A 13,295-nucleotide genomic window follows, 5' to 3' on the forward strand; every position below is an offset into this window, starting at 1 on the left:
CAATAGAGGACTGGATGACCACCAACTCCCTCCAGCTGAACCAATCAAAGACAGAGCTTCTTATCTTACACCCAAATCATAAGCCCGCAACCAAAACCTCCTGGTCTCCACCAACCGTCTTTGGGCAGACTATCTCCCCAAAGACCAAAGCGAAGAGTCTCAGGGTTATTTTAGACGCACAAATGTCAATGGATGCGCAAATAGGATCTGTAGTCAGTCGATCTCACCATCTGCTGCGCATGCTTCGCAGACTCATCCCTTTTATCCCAAAGAATGACAAAGCAGTGGTAGTTGGAACAATCATTAATTCACGACTGGACTACGCAAACTCGCTTTACATAGGATTACCACAATATCAACTTGCGCGATTACAACTGATCCAAAACACGGCGGCAAGGCTGATAACAGGAAAAAAACCCTGGGAATCCATTTCTCCTTCACTGAGGAGCTTACATTGGCTAACCGTAAAAAATCGGATCACGTTCAAGACCCTTTGCCTCACCCACAAATGCGTGCATAGAGAAGCTCCGCAATACCTAATGGAGAAAATAAATCATTACACACCAAACCGCAGTCTTCGATCAGCCAACAAAAACCTCCTCCTCGTGCCCAAAGCCCGGTATAAATCCAAGGGTGATCGGAGATTCGCTGTCCAAGGGCCTCGGCTATGGAATGCTCTACCAATCAATATCCGCCTGGAAGAAAATCACCTGGCTTTTAGGAAAAAACTCAAGACCTTCCTCTTTTAGCAGATGACCAAAGCTCGCCACAGCGCCTAGAGGCGATTCAGTTCGCATTGTGCGCTATACAAGTATTTCATTCATTCATTCATTCACACATGCATGTGTGTGTGTGTGTGTGTGTGTAGGAACTTGAGTGGCCTGCACAACAGTCCGGAAATCAACCTGATAGAACAACTTTGGGATGAAGAGTGGAGACTGCACAAATGCGCTTCTGGAAGAATGGCCAAACATTCCCATAGACACACTCCTAAACCTTGTGGACAGCCTTCCCAGAAGAGTTAAAGCAAATCATTTGGTGGAGGGGGGATTATGGTGTGGGGTTGTTTTTCAGGGGTTGGACTTGGCCCCTTAGTTCCAGTGAAGGGAACTCTTAAGGCGTCAGCATATCAAGACATTATTAAAAATATAAAGTGCAGCGCTAAGGTGTAACTACACCTAAGAATTAGTGTAAAGAAAAAGTGAGAAAGTATAACAGCGATAAGGAAGCCAAATTAATTAAATATATGAATGTCCTCTGGTATCTATTCGAATCCAAGGGGTCTGATCATCGGGTATCCAGAACTATGGCAAATCTTGTATCAAACTGCTACAGCAAGCATATTAAACAAAAGATGGGTACTCTTATCAAATGTGTTGGACACATCTACCCTATGGCAATGCGTCATACGAGCTTGTAACGGCTATCGTAGCCGAGGCTACTGGACATCCAGCAGATTCTCCTCCCCCTAGAAATGTATCCAATCTTTGGCACACCTGTCAGAGGTCAGTTGCTCCAAACGGCAGGTGGATTGACAACTTAAGGTTCCAACTGGCAAGACCCAATCCGTGATGTTTCATTAAAGGTCAGAGCATAAAAAAGAGAAGCACATGGAGGCGCTCCACATTGTACAGATTAACCAATGAAGGTTTATTATAAAAATAGTAAATCCAGCATTAAAAAAACGCCAAACAACTGGTGATACAAGGTAAAAAATCATGTGAAATAAAATGTAAAAGAAAGCAATATGGGGAGCAGAGTATGCTTTCCCTACGCGTTTTGACCACAAAGTCTTCTACTGGGGCATAACCTGACCCCCCCATATTGCTACTATATATAGACTAAACAACTAAAATTGTAATTTGAGCACCTGAGTGACCGCCCACACAAGGCTGACTCGGAAGTGTACCCACATGGCAATACTGACTCTATTGTACATAATTGAACAATTGAACAAAGGCAAAGACAAAGCATAGCGGCGCAGTCCATAGTCTATGGTGGAATGCAAGCATGAACAGAATGTCCGCTCTGCCTGCGCTCCAGCCCTCTGACCGGAAACAGGAAGTAGGACAATCCTCTCTCTGTATCTATCCCACCATACCGCTAGATCGCATCCAATTCTCAGTGAATCATATTTATTATCCAGCTTTGACATATTATTCTGCCATAAATTTGAGTCCTTGTGCGGGCGTGCGGTGGCCAATCTGCATGACCCGCGTGTCAAGCCTCACTATCAGAACTGGAAGTGATGAAAAGGTCACCTCCTGACGGATATGACGTGTCGAGGCGCATCTGAACTGAGATGGACGTCACTTCCACTTGCAAAGCAGGATGGTTACATTGGAAGTCTGGTGATGGCTTCTGAATGTAAACAGTATATCAAACGGGGTGTAAGACCATCCCGCCTCCCAAACAAAAACAACACACAAAGCCAGGCACATAGACAGCATCCATTACCTGTCCATACACACAAAAAAAACTAAATGATATCAAGAACGGCTGCCTCCAGATTAATGAAGCAGTTCATATACAACTAACGACCCTACATGGGACATGGTAGTAAAACCATCCATGGGGCATTACTAGGAATTATAATAGAAAAAGAACAAACCTAACATTGCATAAATGTAACTCAAATAGGACAATCACTGTAAGGTTAATCTATCTACAGGAATAATGCATCACTCCCACCATCGGTTTATGCCATAATGTCACCTTCTAAGTAGAGGGACCTTTATGCACCAAAACCCAATCCTAAAGAAACCATAAGGACGATTATCCATGGAGATGAAAGGGAGACACCCTGTAGTTAACCGGGCCATATATCAGGTCCGAGACCAAAAGGAGAGGAGCCGAGGTGCCACTCACGCCCGGTCTATGAAAGAGTTGATATCCCAATCAATGTTCATGCAGTGGAGCGAGTAGCACCTTAGCTTGTGTATCCAGTAGGTCTCAAGGCGTGAAACCCCCCTAACGAGAGGTTCGCCCCTCCAATGTGGAGTAAATGTATTGATAACTTGGAATAAGATCCCTTCAGGGTCCTTTTCGTGATGCTCCAAATAATGTTGGGGGACCGTATGTTTGTCACAACCCTTCTTAATCTTTGCAATATGTTCATTCACACAAACTGAAAAAGACCTTTTAGTACGGCCTACATATTGCATCTTACAAGGGCAAGTGATCAAATACACTATGTACCTTGTAGCGCATGTAGTGAAATGCTTCATGTTATATATGCGAGATGTAACACTAAAGAAGAAAGTATCTGATTTTCGTCTCAAAGTATTGTGTAAACAAACGTTGAATTTGCTACAAGGGAAATAGCCCTTACATTCTTAAAAGAAATGGCTTCTTGGGGGATCTATAGTGTTGGGAGCTATTTCACCCTGAATAGAGCAGGCACCTCTAAAGATTATGCCAGTCCAATCCGATAGGACCGGTCCCAATACTCTATCATTGCATAAGACCTTCCAGTGTCTGTTCAGAATCTTTACATCTCCTTATGTTGAACCAAAAATGATGTGAAGAAGGACCACTTAAAGCGATCCCTATCCACATCTCTCGGTCTGCATACTAACAACGAGTGCCTCTCCACCTCTTGTTGGGCTCTAATATCTCGATCCAAGGTTTCAGGCCTATAACCCTTCTCCAAGAATCTTTGCCTTAAAACCCCAGACTGAGATAAGAAATCCTCCATATTAGAACAATTACATCGCAGACGCAAAAATTGTCCCTTAGGGACAGATTTCAGCCATTGTTGATGTTGGCAACTGTCGACCGGAATGCACCCATTCCGGTCGGTAGTTTTAAAGAAGGTCCGCAGCACCAACTGGCGGTTGATAATCAAAATTTCTAGATCTAAAAAATGTATGGTGCTGGGACTCACCTCAAAACTCAACACTATGCCTCGATTATTGGCATTTAGATCTGACATGAAGCCCTCCAAGGATGTGAGGTCCCCTTTCCACAGGAGGAGGATGTTGTCTATATATCTAGCCCATATGACCAATTTCAGTCACTTGTGGGCATAGACGACATACTCCTCCCATTGGGCCATAAATAAATTGGCCAGACTGGGGGCATATTTATCCCCCATTGCTATGCCCTTAATCTGGGAATAGAACACATCCTGAAACCAGAAGTAGTTGTGCTCAGTGGCAAACGTCAGTAGTTCCATGATGTAATTCTTATGAATAAGTGACAAAGATGTGCACCTGAACAAAAATGATTCTACCGCAGCCAAACCCAAATCTTGTGGGATTGATGTATAAAGGGCTGACACATCAACAGTCACCAAAAGAAGGTCATCTTGGTATTCCCCTTGTTCTAGTTAATTTATGGAGTATCTTTAAGATAGGAGGGTATTTCCTTCACCAAAGGCTGTAGAAAAAAATCTATATATTTCCCGATTCTCGAGGTGACAGACTCAATCCCACTCATGATGGGCCGACCGGGTGGGTTGATTGGATTTTTATGCACCTTTGGAAGGTAATACATGATGGGAATCCTAGAGGCCAAGGGGACCAAAAATTCTTGTTCCTTTTTTTATTCAAAATATTCAACGAAAAGCCTTCATTAACCAGTGCTATCAGAGCATGTTTATATTCAGCTGTAGGGTCCTTAGGAAGAACTTTATATGTGGTTTGGTCCTTCAACAGAGTACTCATTTCCTTAATGTAGTCCTCTTTGTCTAGGACTACTATCCAACCCCCCTTATCCGTGGGGCGGATAATAAGATCCTTCCTATCACACAGGGACCGAAGGCCCATTGCGATAGTAGGATCCTGGTGCACTCTCTTCTTGGCTAGTTGATCCAAATTCTAAAGGACCAAACCTTTAAACACATTGATAGAATGTGATGAAGAATTGGGTGGGTTGAAAAGGGACGGATTAGAGAGGCCCGAATGTAAGGCATCACTCTGTTGGTCCCCCTTCCCTCCACCCGATGAGTTCAAAAGAAAATGTCTTTGTATATTGAGTTTGCGGACGTATTTCTGTACATCTACAAATGTATTAAATTTGTTCAGTTGTCGAGGGGGGACCAATTTAAGGCCCTTATCCAAGATATATTTCTCACACTCTGTAAGGGCTACTTTACTTAAATTAAAAATACCCGTGCCTAGTGTGTTCTTTTTCGTTTTCCTCCACTTAAGGCACCACCCCCCTCTGCTGCCTCTTTTAGTTTTGGACTTTGTGTGGGATTGTGCCTGGGTTCGTGAAAACCCCAGACGTAAGAAGGGCCTGGGAGTTCATGGTTATATGGTGTCTGCGTATATTCATCATCTCTAATGGGGTAAGGCCTATCGTAATGTACCTCACGAAGGTCTTCATCCTGAAGTGCGTTGTATCTATTATGAGTGCGTATTTGAGTTTCATATTGATAGTTAGTTGCTCTATTCATAGGTCTCTCAATATGACTGGAACCAGAATACCTCCTTAGTCGGTCTGTTCGTGGTGGCTCCCTGCCTCGATTGGAATTATTTCCTCTGCCCCTGTGTCCTCTTCCCCTATTTCTAGGTGGATGACTTCCTCCATACATCTCCCAAGAGTACGCTCTGGGGGGGGGGGGGAATAACTCCCCCAACGGTAATTCATCGGATAGGGATTCCTTGGGGAAGAGTTCACTGGGGGAGGGCGATTATTCCCATTCATCCTGGATCCTCCAATGTATGGGGCAGGATATAAATCAATCCCTTATCTGGGTCTGGGAATACAGGGGCTACCACTTCCATCTGTGTTTCTGAAGAGCCCTGTTCCTTACCTTGGGCACTCTTTTTCTGCCAATTAAAGACCAAACGTGTTTTATAATCTATTATATTACTTTTGTTTTGTTTTGTTTTTTAGCTCTCTGATCTTTATTCTCCTTTTTTAAAAGGGTTTTTAAATTTGTAGAAAGAGTGGCATATTCAGACGTCTTGCTAAAAGATGAAACATTATCCTTCAGTTCTTTAATTTCTATATCAATAACAGATAATCTGGCCAGCTTCCTTTCAACCAAAAAACTGATCAATTGAAGACTTGCATAATTAAAGTATATAAACCATGGTTCCAAATCCACATCTCCCTGCTGTGGATGTGCCTCTTGGAACCATTTTTTCTTTTAAATATTGTTCAAGGAACGCAATGTCCCACTGTAGATGCAATTCAGTGGTCATTACGTTCCTGAGCCTTAAAAATAAACCACTCAACTCTGAATCACTGTTATTCACAACAAAAATTCCTTCAGTGTTCAAGGACCTATTGGTCCTGTAATCAAAAATATCCATGTGCATGGATAAAGGGTAGCAGCAGTGAAATAATTGGTCAAAAATCAAGAAAGTGGAAAAAGGGGAAAACACTGCGCTAAACAAACAAAACTATGCGTAACACTATGTGAAAAAAAGTGTATAATGGGGAAACAAATGATTTTAAATTAATACACCCAATCTGTGAGTGAACACAGCTAAGCTGCTGACACACAAACAAACCAAGTTTAAACAGAATTATTAATATAAAGTGCAGCACTAAGGTGTAACTACACCTAAGAATTAGTGTAAAGAAAAAGTGAGAAAATATAACAGCGATAGGGAGTCCAAAATAATTAAATATATAAATGTCCTCTGGTATCTATTCGAATCCAAGGGGTCTGATCATCCGGTATCCAGAACTACGGCAAATTTTGTATCAAACTGCTACATAATATTAAACAAAAGATGGGTACTCTTACCAAATGTGTTGGACACATCTACCCTATGGCAATGCGTCATACGAGCTTGTAACGTCTATGGTCAGGGCCGGATTAACATAGGGGCTATTGGAGCTGCAGCTCCAGGCCCCTTTCTCAAGATAGGCCCATTTGCCCAAAAAAAAAAAAAAAAATCAAAAAAATCAAAAAAAAAAAAAAAAAAAAAGATTGACTTCGAGGATTGTAGCTCAGCGATTAGGAGTCACAGAGACCCCACATTTGGGGGGTAGGTAGCTAAAGACCCACTCCAGCACTGGTTAAAATATGGGGCTGCTATCATCTATGGTTCCGGAGATACAGGGCTGCTTGCGCAGCCTGTCAGAAGCTACATACAGAGCGGCCAGTTTAAACACAATCTGGAAGACTCTGCAGCAGACTGAGAGGATGAGCTCATAATAATTATTTGTATATTACTTATGATAATTAACCCTTTGCCACCCAGGCCCATTCTGAGACTTCTCTCCTACATGTAAAAGTCATCATTTTTTTTTATGCTAGAAAATTACTCAGAACCCTCAAGCATTATATATTGTTTTAGCAGACACTCTATGGAATAAAATTGTGGTCTTTGCAACTTTTTATGTTACATGACATTTGCGCAGCAATTTTTCAAACTTTTTTTTTTGGAAAGAAACTGTTTCATTCATTAAAAAAGCCCACTAAAGTTAGCATTATTTTTTGTTGTGTACTAAGCGATGCTTTAAATTTTTTTACAGGTTACACGTTTAGACTTACAGAGGAGGTCTAGTGCTAGAATTATTGCTCTCGTTCTAACGATCGTGGCGTATGTAACCTGTGTGTATCTGGCTCTGATACTAACCAGTGCCTACCCAGGGACTGACTAGTATCTCTCCCCAGCCTGTCCCCACACACCCTCTCACCTGCTGACCTGTGAATGGGGCAATCACTCCCGCAGTGTTATTGTGTTCTGCCAGTGAATACAATGATTAGTGTTGCTAACTATAGCTGGCAGCACTGATTGTTTTGGGGAAAACCTGACAGGCTGGTTGTACTCAAGTCGGTTAATAGGTTGACTTGTGTAAAACCAGCTAGCCCATACATAGATCGACTATGGCTGGTCTCTGCTTAATTGGTGTAATTTCAATCCATGTATGGCCCGATTAACCACTACGCAGTCCCTAAACATCCTTCCACAAACCTTTACATTTTTCCTTCCCAGATTACTTCATCCTCCTCTCCCATACATAGTGCCCACTGTCATACTCTCCACACTTCTCTCCTATACATAGTGCCCACTCTCATACCCTCCACACTCCTCTCCTGTACATACTACTCACTGTCATACCCTCCATACTCCTCTCCTATACATAGTGCCCACTGTCATACCCTCCACACTTCTCTCCTATACATACTGCCCACTGTCACACCCTCCACACTCCTCTCCTGTACATACTACTCACTGTCATTCCCTCCATACTCCTCTCCTATACATAGTGCCCAGCGTCATACCCTCCCTCCACACCCCTCTCCTGTAATTACTGCTTACTGTCCTACTCTCCACACTTCTCTCCTGTACATAGTGCCCACTGTCATACCCTCCACACTCCTGTACATATTGCTCACTGTTATACCCTCCACACTGTTCTCTTATACATAGTGCCCAATGTCATACCCTCTACACTCCTCTGCTGTGCATACTACCCACTGTCATACCCTTCACACTCCTCTCCTGTACATAGTGCCTTCTGCCATACCCTCTGCACTCCTCATGTACATAGTGCCCACTGTTAGACCCTCCACATTCCTCTCCCTCACCTGCACATACTTCCCACTTTTATACCATCCACACTCCTCCCCTATGCCTCTTACCCACAAAAACTGTTCTTTAAAATTATACTGAATATCCTCAATGTTACCAGCTCTAGAATGGGCACACTTTTGTCAGTTCAACTAAAGGAAATCTCACAGTCCTCATATTTGTTCTGCCCCATTATTAGTATTTATTTAATTTTGTAATTACTATTGTGATGTATAGAGGAACATAGGGGATGTCAGCTACTCTAAATATAGCAATTGTAAAAAAGCGTTCCTGAAAATATTTTTGAAATGTTGACAACTATGCACTTAGGCACTGCCCAAGGGCCACAGGGTCAGTAGGGGGCCCCATGAGAGGCTTGTGATATTAAAGCGGTAGTAAACTTTTCGAACATTACTACTTTTTAGAGGCCCTGGGGTAGGTTATGCCATAATGTACAAGTATGCCCAGCATATTGGCACATTAGGATACACTTAAATTGTCAGACTGAGCCCTCCAGTGCTGTGCTGTGATCAATCCGGAGGGGCCTGGGCACTAACATCTTCACCCGGTCTTCCTTCTGGGTTCTGTGCCTTCTGTCACTTGCCTTGGCCAGGCTGCATTGATGTCATTCCCACACATGCTTATGTGCATCCTCTCTCTCTCCACCCCCCCCCCCCTTTCTCTCTCATCCTCGATCCCTTACCCCTCACACCTCTTTCATCCCCTTTCTCTCTCTCTCATCCTCCCTCTCTCTCTTTAATTTAATTTGTTATAACAAAAAAATGTTTGCATTTTTATTTACTTATTGTTTATAAAAGGCCCCACCAAAATCCTCAGCACCAGGCCCATGATGTTCTTAATCTGGCCCTGTCTATGGTAGCCGAGGCTACTGGACATCCAGCAGATTCTTCTCCCCCTAGAAATGGATCCAATCTTTGGCACACCTGTCAGAGGTCAGTTGCTCCAAATGGCAGGTGGATTGACAACTTAAGGTTCCAACTGGCAAGACCCAATCCGTGATGTTTCAGTAAAGGTCAGAGCATAAAAAAGAGAAGCACATGGAGGCGCTCCACATTGTACAGATTAACCAATGAAGGTTTATTATAAAAATAGTAAATCCAGCATTAAAAAAACACCAAACAACTGGCTACTGGACATCCAGCAGATTTTTCTCCCCCTCCAAATGGATCCAATCTTTGGCACTAGGGATGAGCTTCGAGTTGACTGTTCGCCTGTTCGGCGAACAGTGAACAATTTGGGGTGTTCGCGGCAAATTCAAAAAGCCTCGGAGCACCCTGTACAAGTCTATGCAAGCAATCTATGCCCATTCTTATATTTAAAGGCTAATATGCAAGTTATTGTCCTAAAAAGTGTTTGGGGACCTGGGTACTGCCCCAGGGGACAGGTATCAATGCAAAAAAGTTTTAAAAACTTTGATTTTAATAATGCTTAACCACTTCCCGACCAGCGCACAACGATGTACGTCGACAGAATGGCACGGGCAGGCATATTGGCGTACAGGTACGTCCAATATTCAATGCCGCCCTGCCATCGGGAGCGCGCCGCCGGCGGCGCGCTCCCGCGCTGGTCGGGACCCCCGTGAGTCCGGTCGCGGGACCCGCGGACTCGATTGCCGCGGGCATCCCCGCGATCGTCTCACGGAGCGGCCGAATGGAGGAAATGCTGTGTAAACAACATTTCTCCAAGTGTAATATTCCTTTAAACATCGTACCTGGGGGGTGTCTATAGTATGCCTGTAAAGGGGTGCATGTTTCCGTGCTTAGAACTGTCCCTACACAAAGTGTCATTTCTGCAGGAAAAAAAGTCATTTAAAATCACTCGCGGCAATAATGAATTGTCGGCTCCCCGTAATACAGAGAAAAGTCATTGAAAGTCATTGATAAAAAAAAAAAGTGTGGGGTTCCCCCAAATTCAATTACCAGGCCCTTCAGGTCTGGTATGGATATTAAGGGGAATCCCGCATCAAATAAAAAAAAATGGCGTGGGGTTCCCCCTAAATATCCATACCAGACCCTTCAGGTAGGGGTACTTTTGTAAGCCCATGCCCAATTCATAGTTAATTGGAAACATTAAAAGGGGAATGTGACCTGTCACTATTAAATTACATGTATGCGCTGGTACCAGATTTTTTTTTTTGGGGGGGATCTGATCAGATACTTAGGTTAGAAAAGGTTTAAAATAATTGCAAATTTTTAAGAGTAACATTTCAATTTATACATGGGGTATTTTGATTATTTTAGTTAGAGTCTGACTTTAAGGAATGTTTTAATTGTGTAATTACTGTACCTATCCTTACATTATTGAAGTTAAAAGGTATTTTTTCGGTATCAACAAATGTGCTATAGTTCGGATTGATATAATTGCCCTGGGCTCTGAGGTGTTCAATAAATGGCATTATAGTGTTATAGAAGAACCTAGAGTGGTGCTTTATGTAGAAAAAAATATGTTGTTATAAAAAATTGATTGTACCGTATATACTCGAGTATAGGCCGACCCGAGTATAAGCCGAGGCCCCCAATTTACCCCCAAAAAACTGGGAAACCTATTGACTCGTGTATAAGCCGAGGGTGAGATATGCCTGTCCATCCCTGTGTGTGTGTCCATCCATCCCTGTGTGTGTGTGTCCATCCATCCATCCATCCATCCCTGTGTGTGTGTCCATCCATCCATCCATCCCTGTGTGTGTGTGTGTCCATCCATCCATCCATCCCTGTGTGTGTGTCCATCCATCCATCCATCCCTGTGTGTGTGTGTGTCCATCCGTGTGTGTGTGTGTGTGTGTGTGTGTGTGTGTGTGTGTGTGTGTGTGTGTGTGTGTGGCCTTGTGTGTCCAGCCTACCTGTGTCCTGAGCCTCCGTCCGGTCCCGAGCCTCCGTCCGGTCCCGTCCCGTCCCGAGCCTCCGTCCCGTCCCGTCCCGAGCCTCCGTCCGGTCCCGTCCCGAGCCTCCGTCCGGTCCCGTCCCGTCCCGAGACTCCGTCCGGTCCCGTCCCGTCCCGAGCCGAGCCTCCGTCCGGTCCCGTCCCAGGATCACCGCTCTTCGTCGGCGCCCATTCCCCTGTTCAAATGCCGCGCCTCCCTGTCTGTGATAGGCGGAACACAATTTCCCAGCAGCCTGTGTTCCGCCTATCACGGACATCGTCTCATCCTCGTCCGTAGTACGAGGATGAGACGATGTCGGTGATAGGCGGAACACAGGCTGCTGGGAAATTCAGTGTTCCGCCTATCACAGGCGAAGGCGGAGCCGGAGGCGCGGCTTTTGAATTATAGAATGGCCGCTGTCTGTCTGCTCGACACGCTGATCGAGCGGGCAGACAGCGATGACTCGAGTATAAGCCGAGGGGGGCACTTTCAGCCTCAAAAAAGAGGCTGAAAATCTCGGCTTATACTCGAGTATATACGGTATGTTTGGGGGGGGTTCAAGAGAGAGAGCTATGATTTTGCCCCTCTGTACAAATCATTAGTAAGACTTCATCTGGAATATGCAGTTCAGTTTTGGGCACCAGTTCTCAAAAAGGATATCAGGGAACTGGAGAAAGTGCAGAGAAGGGCAACCAAACTGATAAGATGCATGGAGGAGTTCAGCTATGAGGAAATATTAGCCTTTGTACAAATGGTCGGAGAATCCGTCAGAATGAGTCTTATCGGACCGTGTCGTCAGATAATCCGACTGTGTGTGGTATGCATCGGACTGATTCCGTCCGAATCTCCGTCCGACCCAATTTTCCAACATGTTGGAAATATTTCCCGACCAACTGGGCCGGACGGACCTAATCGGATCATGTGTAGAGCATTTTCATCGGACCAAGTGCCACACATGCTCAGATCAAATTCCTACATCAAAGCTATTGGCTACTAGCCTGAACGTAGTCCCATCGTAATGAAAATTACGTCATCACGTTCTGAAAGATTGGATTTTTCGCCAACTTGGCCCGACCGTGTGTATGCAACAGTTTCGGACAAGATCTGACGGACAAAATCCGACGGATTTGGTTGTGGAAATCTCCGACCGTGTGTACGTGGGCTTAGAGGAACTGAATCTATTCTCTTTTGAAAAGAGGAAATTGAGGGGGGATATGATCAACATGTACAAATACATAAGGGGTCCATATAGTGAACTTGGTGTTGAGTTATTCATTCACTTTACAGTCAACACAGAGGACAAGGAGGCACACATTAAATCTAGAGGAAAAGAGATTTCATCTCCAAATACGGAAAGGTTTCTTCACAGTAAGAGCTGTGAAAATGTGAACATTACATCCCCTCCCCATCATCTCCTTGATGATCAGGGCGGAGGCACCGTTCGCGCGTCACGAGAACGTCCCCTCCAGCTCCTCCTCTCCACATCCCCTAATTAAGAGGATTGACGGTTCTATCCCCTCCTATACATTTAAAAGCTTGGTGCTGGCACACAGACGTTCTCATGCAGCCCCTGGGACCACGCCACACACCAGCACTGTTATTCAAGTAAACACCTTAATCCTATGTTTACACTTTTGAGATGATTTTCAAGACTTAATATATTTACTAGGTGATCCAATGTTTTTTACCTTGCATCCAACTCATTCATCTCCACTTCCCTCACTATAGGTCAGTGATGGCGAACCTCGCCACCCCAGATGTTTTGGAACTACATTTCCCATGATGCTCAACTACAGTGCTGAGTACATGAGCATCATGGGAAATGTAGTTCCAAAACATCTGGGGTGGCGAGGTTCTCCATCACTGCTATAGGTTAATTTGTTTCCTGGGCATATCCAGGATCAACACTGTCTAGCTGTGGCTTGCAGTTT

The sequence above is a fragment of the Lithobates pipiens genome, unplaced genomic scaffold, assembly GCF_037356315.1.
Source record: "Lithobates pipiens isolate NorthernLeopardFrog02 unplaced genomic scaffold, aLitPip1_a1.2 Scaffold_37, whole genome shotgun sequence".
Taxonomy (NCBI): Eukaryota; Metazoa; Chordata; class Amphibia; order Anura; family Ranidae; genus Lithobates; species Lithobates pipiens.